This window comes from Nicotiana tabacum, chromosome 23 (assembly GCF_000715075.1).
Source record: "Nicotiana tabacum cultivar K326 chromosome 23, ASM71507v2, whole genome shotgun sequence".
Classification (NCBI taxonomy): domain Eukaryota; kingdom Viridiplantae; phylum Streptophyta; class Magnoliopsida; order Solanales; family Solanaceae; genus Nicotiana; species Nicotiana tabacum.
The window spans coordinates 93,680,478-93,690,328 of record NC_134102.1 but is presented as its reverse complement, the minus strand read 5'-3'; the positions used below and the strand labels follow the sequence as shown (position 1 = coordinate 93,690,328).

The 9,851-nt window shown below is 32.3% G+C and overlaps 1 long non-coding RNA gene across 1 annotated transcript; it reads right to left on the bottom strand.

Annotated features, from left to right (window-relative positions):
* Positions 1-1,200: 1,200 nt before the first annotated feature.
* LOC107800717 (uncharacterized) lies at positions 1,201-2,778 on the bottom strand. The gene is made up of 2 exons (XR_012706188.1): positions 2,044-2,778; positions 1,201-1,496 (listed from the first exon to the last, which is right to left on the bottom strand). It is a non-coding gene; the product is annotated as an uncharacterized LOC107800717 (long non-coding RNA).
* Positions 2,779-9,851: the final 7,073 nt, after the last annotated feature.

Here is a 9,851-nt window from a genome sequence, read left to right as displayed (position 1 = left end):
GTAGAGTGAATGGTATTTAGTTGAGCACCCTTTGATAAAAAATTATACTCTATTGAGTATATAAAAAATTATACTAGTAAGTCAAAAACTACTTTTCACCCCCTCTCCCTAGGTTGCTTTACATGGTACTTTCTCTAGATAGTTTATATGACCTTATTTACTTTTTGGACTATCTAAAAAATGACCCTTTTTATATTTGAAAACTATTAACTTAAACCTTTTCATTTTAACCACTAATAAAAATTCGACCAAAATATTGGTTGGTTTAACAAAATATTTTCTTTTAATTTTTTTTTACGAAACCGATCGAATTCGATCGGTTTAGTTTTGCGCTAAAATGCGAAAAATTATTTTTGCACTCCGGAAAATTTATTTTTCAAGAATCATCGATGATCTAGTGGTAGAATAGTATCCTGCCACAGCACATGTCTCGGTACGATTCCCAGATGGTGCATCTTTTAATTACATAATTAAAAAAAAATCGATCGAAGTCTGTCGAAAAAAAAACGAACGACTAGTCAAATATTTTTTGGTCGTTTGTAGAATTTAGTTGACCGACTGAAGTCGGTCGGTTTTTTCTGTTAAATATTTTTTTCGTCATTTGTAGAATTTAGTTGACCGATCAAAGTAGGTCGGTTGGCTTTACCGACCGTCACGAATCGGTCGGTTTTCGATCGATTTTTGCCAATTACCGAACATCGGTCGATTTTCGGTCGATTTTTGCCATGTTTTTAATAGTGAACCTTGATACTTAATAAATTTTATGACCATACAAATGTTATGATATGCTTACACCACAAATTAAAAAATCATCTCTTTTTTAATCCGTGCCCAATCAAATTAAATAGGTTCAATACATAAAATTAAAAGGGACGAAATATATTTAACAAATTTCATGCAGAGCATATTTCTTGTTCCCTTTCCCTTCAGCTTCTTGGCGGTTTTAAGATTATTAAACATAAGAAATATCACACTAACTGATGAGGTCTTGCTCAATGTTTAGAACTTATTCCCTTTAAACAATTAACTGAAATTTTTTTGAAACTTGGTTAGTAGTTAGCGTACTCGCAGAAGGTCGTAAATGACTAATTTGAGCCCAAAAGAGAATTACGCCAACCAGAAATACAGGAAAAAACCAAATTAATGAAGTATCTCTTGAAAAAACAAACACACATAGGAAAACAGACGAAATAATAATAATAATAATAATAATACACATTAATTCTCCTCCATCATCAAAATAGAAAAAAGTACAGAATCAATATATAAGATTTGTCATTTGTCAACACCTCCCCCACCCCAATAAAAAAGTATTAATATCAAAATTCAAAAGCCTTCTCCCTCAAGCCAAACTAAAGAACGAATTTTCGACTGCAGTAAACACTAAAATATTATCACAGCCTGTAGTCCAATCTTCAGAAAGTCACTGAGAATATTCCTTGGCAACCGGAACTTCGTCCCTTCCTTTATAGCCCATCGCGAGAAAGGTGAATGCCCTGATCATTAACATTTATAGAGAGTTATAAGTTACACCTAGGGTGACAAATAGACGGGTCGGGTCGGATATGGTCAGGTTGAAAACGGGTAATACAAAAACGGATAATTATCCGATCCGACCCATATTTAATACGGATAAAAAACAGGTTAATCGGTGGATAATATAAATATCCATATTAACCATGACTTTTTGAATATGACAACTTTTGGAAGAATTCCTAATCACCCAAACTTGAATAACCCCCAATTTGAAGCTTTACAAACGTAAAAGTTAAACTCATTAGTTATTCATTTTCTAAATGGATAATATAGTTTTTATTCATATTTGACCCGTTTTTAAAAACTTCATTATCCAACCCATTTTTTAGTGGATAATACGGGTGGTTAAGTATTTCCTTTTAACCATTTTGCCGCCATTAGTTACACCACTGAATGACATACTTAGATCATGAGTTAATTTAGAGGTCGAACGGCTACATTTGTTTATCATACAATAATTAAATTACGAATACTTATCAAGAAGTAGAAGAAGAAAGTTGGTAGTACCGCAGACGAGAAAGCTCAAGAGCTCGGCCGGGACGAATCCCAAGGATGATTGATCCGCCTTTTTCATCAGGAGTTTCGTAGATGATGATTTTTGGAAAGATCATGAATGTTTGTGGAGTCACGCGCTGAACGAGCTTCCCATTTACATCGTGAACCTCTATAATTGAGGGTCTTCTGAATAACTTGTTCCGTCTAAAGAATTTCTGCGCCGAGAAAACCTTTATCTCGTGGGCATCCAGTTTAATCACAAGACCGTATTGGCCTGGTAGCGCATAGAGGAACCTTTCCTTTAGAAACACAGGACTTGTGCCTCTATTTTCAACCTGGACTACTACCTCCAAAGGATTCATCAAATTCTTTATTACTCTTGGTTACAACCTTTCGCGTAATAATCTTACACTGAGAATATTCAACCTAGCTAGGTTATAACTTTTTGAATTTTTGAGAAATTTAAAGTTTACGAAGAGGATGATATATGTGGAGAGCCTCAGTAGCAACGATGCCACGGCGGTGCTGGTGGGATCATTGAGTGTTGGTGCTTCAGTCGTTTGTTTGAAGCTGGGAGAGGATATTTTTGTTGGATCATGTGAGGATGACTTACGGAGTGACCTTAATTGGTTTGATGTGAGCTTAATTGTGATATGAGCTTAATTGAAGCAGTAGCCGACTCTAATTTACTTAGAGAATGAAATACGTATAGTTATTGTTATGTGAGGAATTAGATCGAATGAATTTGAAATACTTGTGCAAAACGTGACCCTTATATAAGAAAAATTAAATGAAACAGTACTCTTATTAATACAATACAATACAAGTACTCCCTCTATAAAAGAGCGAAAACTTTTGAATTTGTGGTGTAAAATGAGGCACATATATATTGTGTTGCTATAAATTATTATATCAAGGTAAATTTTTTTCAAATAAAAAAATGAGTCATTCTTTTTTGCACGAATTAAAAGAGAAATAGATTCACGTAAATATAAACGGAGCGAGTAGAATAGAGTCAACTCTGTATATGGAAAAATGAACACAGGATGACTGTATATCCACGCCTAACTGTACGTCATAATCTCTTATCAAGTAGGATAAGGGAGTTCATTTTCAAACACCTTAAATTTATAATTGCAGCAGACCGAAAAATAAGGAGTAAATTTCTCGGGTGGTTATTCAATCTTATATTTATTACGTAAAAATTATTTTTTTTTGTTACATAAAAATTATTTAATTTTGTGTTTATTACTCAAAAGTCATTTTTCTTTCTTTTGTTATATAAAAATTATTTTACTTTGCTCTATTTATGTAATGCCTTCTATATTATATACTATATAATATATTTTTAACTAGGTATTTTAATTAAAATAACTTTAAATTATTTTATTTATTACTTTTATAATATATCCATATATTTAATTTTTCCATGGCACTCAATTTGTTTAATCATATTTAAACATGAACATATTTTAAATATAAAAATAATAAAAAATATTTATTTTTAATATTTATTTAAAATAATAAAAACATATTTGATTAACAAATGATAGATTTTTTATAGTCAATAAAAATTTTAACAGAAATTTCAAAGATATTTATGCTTAATATTAAATTTTTTAAAGCTTTATCTGTTAATATTATTTATTTAAAAGTATTAATCTGATGTGTCATTTTTTTAAATATGAGTATTTTATTTATTAAATTAATAGGTATGGCTTGGCTGATAAATCAATGAGCTTTGATTTTTTAATTTTCATTAAACACATTTCACTAGGCATGATTAAGAACGTGGATTTGAGATTTGTTCACGGTAATATTACTTATATATCTTGAAAATTGATATTAAGAAAAAATTAAATGTGCGAATATATTATAAAAATAATAAATAAAATAATATTAAGTTACTTTAATTATAAGTAAAATATATGGGTAAAAGTATGTTTTATAGCATATAATATAGAAGGTATTACATAAATGAAAGGATTTATAATTTCATGGGCATAATAGACTTTTTAGGTGAAAGGTTTGTAAAATCTGGTCAAAGTGATTATTGTGAAAACTAAAGCATAGTAAAATAATTTTTGTGTAACAAAAGAAAGAAAAGTGACTTTTGAGCAATTAATATAAAGTTGAATGACTTTTAAGTAACAAAAGAAATAAAAGTGATTGTTGAGTAATAAATATAAAGTTGAATGACCAACTATGAAAGTTAGTGCATATCTTATCTTTTTCAATAATTTCTTTTCCATTTTGTTTTGATGACCCCGTATTTTCCGCCAATTCTGTCAATTTAATTGTCTCTTCATATATACGATATAAACCATTGAAGAACTGCATACATCTCATTAGGACAGTCTTACAGTATCACAATAAGCAAATGAGAATAATATACCGTTCCCTCTGTTTCAATTTATGTGAATATATTTCCTTTTCAATTCGTGCCAAAAAGAATGACTTATTTACTTATTTGAAAATAATTTATCTTTATGCCATGATTTATAACCACACAATATATGTGCCTCATTTTACACCATAAATTTAAAATTTTTATCTCTTTTCTTAAATTTCGTGCCCACTGAAATGAGTTCATATAAATTGAAATAGAGGGAGCATATACATGAAAAAGTAAGTGTCGTATCATCTTACGTGGCGACACGTCAAGTCTATGCGATAGTTTGTCACCAAACAACAAAACAACGGGCAGAGGCAGAATTGGTGAACTTAGACGGAACTCTTATTTCTATTCATTTTGTCTCCCCCACCCAATATAAGCGAAGGTAAGACAAATTTTGAATTGATAAAATTGCTTAAACATTTGATAATTGCCTTTTTCTGGATTTAATCACAGTATTATACAAGTGCATGTGGACTTCTAAGGTTTTACTTTTTCGCCTTAACGTAGTAGTTCATACATGTTACTAATAGTTTGATTTTAAATGCGTAAAATTAAATATTTTAGTAATCCTGATCATTAACGTATGTTGGCTGAAATCCATATATATTACTCGGAAAATTGCCGTCCAACACTACCATTTGAGAGCAAATCAGTGAATCAATAAGGACCGATGAAAACAAGATGGAAACATTTCATTTTGCAACTTTCCTTCCACTTTGTGAATGGGCGGTTTGACGATCTCAATGCTGATGCAGAAATATTTATTTGTATAGTATTACTAAAATATGAACTGCTCCAAGGATGTCTCTTGGGGTGTACAACAAAAACTAAAATTAAAATAATAGCCAAATATATATATATATATATATATATATATATATATATATATATATATATATATATATATATATAACGAAAAACTAAAGCCTCTTAAAATGATGAAGGTTAATGTATTTAACCAACTCAACACATGTAAAAATCGTGCCTTATAAAAGTCCTTAAATAAAATATTAAAATGCCCACATATAATTTAGTTTCACTAAAACGAAATGAATACCAAAATAATTGACTTGTATTTCACTACTAGAAAAAGGTTAATTTCCAACCGATTCCGACAGTTTTCCAATCGAAAAAGGTCGGTCGAAAAATACATGGTTGCAAAATATTTGCGATCGAATCAGTCGAAAATTTCCGACGGATTTGGTCACAAACTGAAAAATAAAGGACGCATTTGAATTTAAGTTATTGTGACCGAATTGGTCGGTAAATTTGCGACTGATTCAGTCGCTAATCAAATTTTTTTAAAAAATAAATAAATAAATGTTCCGACCGATTCAGTCGGAAATTAAATAATAAAATTAATTTTTAATTAAATATTACGGCCAAAACAGTCGTACATACTGAGTATAAAATTAATTAAAATTTTCAAAAATTTTAAATTTGCGACTGAATTCGTCGCACATCTGGATAATTTCTGGTGAAATTTGGGACTGATTCGGTCGCAAATCAGTCTCAAATCTGGAAAACTTTTTAGCAGAATTCTGATGTATTTTTAATTACACCACCTGCCAAATAAAATATCCAACCAAATACCTAGTATAACAGTGCAAATCAAATATTTACTACAAAACGAACAGATATATTTATAACAATCCAATCAACTAATCAAACAACATTAATTTTGATCAATCAATTATCAAAATACTAACTCAAATTCATAAATTAAACATGTCTCTAACTTCAACTCTAAAATATAACATGTACATTCAAATAGTTAATCCTAGTTAGACTCACTCTCCTCCTCAGACTCAGACTCCATTGCAGCTTGACGGCATTTCTTGCATTTCTTTTTAAACAATTTTTGGATCAAAGTCTGAATTGCATCTCATTCTTGCGACATTTGATCCATTCTTTGACGTATAGCTTCCATGTCTTTTTGAAAAACTGATGCACTGGCGAATAATGCTGTTGGACGAATGGAAGATGGTTGTACTCCAATTCCGTAGACTCGGCCTTTATTTATTTTCACGAGAAATAAAGAAAAGAAAGTAAAAGGAGTAAGAAAACAAACACGCAACTTTCAAACTAATACCAAAATAGATAATTACATAATATCTATACCTTTATTCACACCACTTGCTGTCTGCGTTCAAATTGCAGTCATATCCACCTGGGTCGGCTGAGTTCCTTCAGGCGGAGTTTGTCGCCATGCATCAAGATCATTGTGATACTTGTCCTGAAATAAAAATAATAAATATTATATAAATAAAATAATCCTAAAAAAAATAATATAGTGTTGGAGTTGGGATCATACAAATATCTCTGAAGCACGCGGTTCGACCCATCCTTCTCTTGTGCCGTCTTTCTTCTTCTTGTGGGTCTCCGCAAAGACCTCAACATAAGTCACATCTCCCCCACGTTCCCTTTCCTTAAAATTAAAAATTATTTTTAATGTTCCTTAAGACGATAGTCTATCGGAAACAACCTCTCTACTTCCACAAGATATGAGTAAGGTCTGCGTATATTTTATAATAAAATTATCAATTTCAAACGATGGGCTACAAAACTAATAGAACCTCCAGTATGCAACGCTCCACCCTTAGTAGAAACTCTGTTTAACTTTGCCTGTTCACTCTTCTTCTACCACTCAGGGGTGTTCCACTTCTCCAAAAGCTGATTCCAGACATCTACACTTATCCATTCATGCTTGGTGCCACCTCTCCTAGCAACATGATGTGAATCTGTTATCCGCTGTTGTGCTATCTTCTCGAAGTTAGCATTCACTTGATTTTTAAGTGCAGGCTGCCTTACGCACCTAACCTGTAAAAATAAATAAATAATATTAGACAAATGAGGATAAGTATTAATAAAATTTAATTTATTCTTACCTTAAATTATTGCTACTTGTTTATTTTGATCTAAGTTCGATATATGTCTCCAGATATTCCACGGCTTACCTCTGTGATGGGTTTCCATATTCTATCAGCAATGCATTAAACGCAACAAGCATCAAAGATTCCATGAAAATGTGACAATCGTGGCTTTTCATAGACGTCAACTTTCATTCTTTCATGTCAACACACCTAGACAGGTTTGATGCATACACATCAGGCATACTCAAATTATTAACCCAATCACAAATCTCTCTACTTTCTTCCAAGGTGAATGTAAAACTGGATTGGATTTCTGAATCTTGTTGTTCAAATATGTTAGGTACAACTCACTTCGCCTATAATATTTCTTTAAGTCCATCTTGGCCTTCAAGTTATCCTTTGTCTTGTTGTTGACATCCATCACAGTATTAAACAAGTTGTCAAAAAAGTTCTTCTTGATATTCATGACATATAGATTGTGCTTCCAATAAGGTAGCTCCCAGAATATGCTCTGTTTAGTCCAGTTGTGTGTAACACTATAACTAGGTATCTTATTAGACAAGGGTTACTCTATTACCTTAGGTAGATCCCTAACAATGTTCCAAATCTCTTATGGAAACAAGACGGATAGTGGCTCCTCATAATCAGTTTTATTCTTCATAAATAAACTAGTATTTCTCCTAAACTCATGATCCATTGGCAAGAAGCGGCGATGGAAGTCAAACCATATGTTCATACCTCCATGTTTCTGTCACGACCCCGATTTTTCTCCGTAGGATGTCGTGATGACACCTAGTATCTAAGACTAGGTAAGCCTATCAATGCGGAATAACTGAAGAAATAATTAAAAGTCCCGAGTCTAAGTAATAGTATTAAATAATCCTATACATCAATGTCAATAAAAAGGGTAATGAAATAAGGAAATCAAGGTAGAAGGGGACTCCGAGGCCTGCGGACGCTGGCAGGTATACCTTGAAGTCTCCATGCTCGGACTCAAATCACTGATGTCTGGACTGGTAAGATGTACCTGGATTTGTAGAAAAAGATGTACAGAAGTATAGCATGAGTACACCACAACGGTACCCAGTAAGTTTCAAGATTAACCTCAGTAAAGTAGTGATGAGGTCAGGTCAAGGCCCTACTGGAATAAATAAAAGACAAAACAAATATAAAGCAGTGTAATAATGACAATAATGAAATTGAGACAACAATGAGCATATCAAGGTTAGCTACACGGAACTAAGTAAATAGTGCAACACGGAGAAAGATAATTAATAATATGCTAAGGAAAACAACAACCAATGACAAGTGCAAAGAAATAGAGAAATGCCAATAAAAGTCACTACCGAGGTATCGCCTCGTAGTCTCAAATCACAAGAATAAATCATAATATTTTCTTATATCACCGTGAGAGCCTTTACATTTAGTTTTAAAAATCATTTTTCCTAGCATCCTACGTTTTAGCCCACCTTATCACTCTACATGACTTCTAGTAGTTTCCCTACTAGCCACGCGTATCAAGCCCACCTTATCTCACCACATGCGTTTCAACCCCAAAACCTTATACCACCTTATGCGTATCAATATCACAACATATCACAGTTCGCACCTCAAGTGCCCAATATCACAACTTGCGAGAGAAACCAAACAATAATAGAATTTCACAATAAGGAGACCACGGCTCAACCACAATGTACACAAAGTCTCAACAATAACAACCAGAAGTGAATAACTCAATAGAATGATATTTCATAACTTAACACTTTGCCTCAATAGGAATCACGACCATCATAACTCAATACCAATTTAATCAACAAGGTATTCCAAGAATAACAACTTCAAGTAGAGAGTTCAACAGTTAAATAATGAATACGGAATAGAGGAAACAAGAACTTCAACTAAGCATGTAAAGCAATTAGCAAGTAAGAGATAAGGCAAGTAGACATGTAAAAATAGACTAGATATGATGACTATAATATGTTAAGGTAACTCAATTAAGGCATGAAAGGAAATCTATATAGCTAAAGCCGATAAATTCCACATATAGCTCATGTACATACTCGTCACCTTGCGTACATGGCTTTCACATATCACAATTATTACAACCAACATAATTCCTAAGGGATAATTCTTTCACACAAGGTTAGGTATGCCACTTACCTCAAATCGTGCTAACTCAATCAACTAGAAGGTCTTTCCCCCGATTATCCAACTCCGAACGGCTCAAATCTAGCCAAACAATTTTCATACTATAAATATAACTATAGGAAACTAATTCAAACAATAAAATTATGATCTTTGCAATGAATTAAAAAGTCAACCCAAAAGGTCAACACGGGCCCGCGCCTCAGAACCCGACCAAAATTAAAAAATTCGAACACCCATTTGATATCAAGACCAACCATATAAGAATTACTCAAATCGACCTCAAATCGCCTTTCAAATCCTCAATTTTTAGCCTAAGAAGTTTCACCAATTTTCCCAAATTCCAAACTCCAAAACACTAATTCAATAAAGAAATTATCAATAGATTCATGTAAATTAACCAA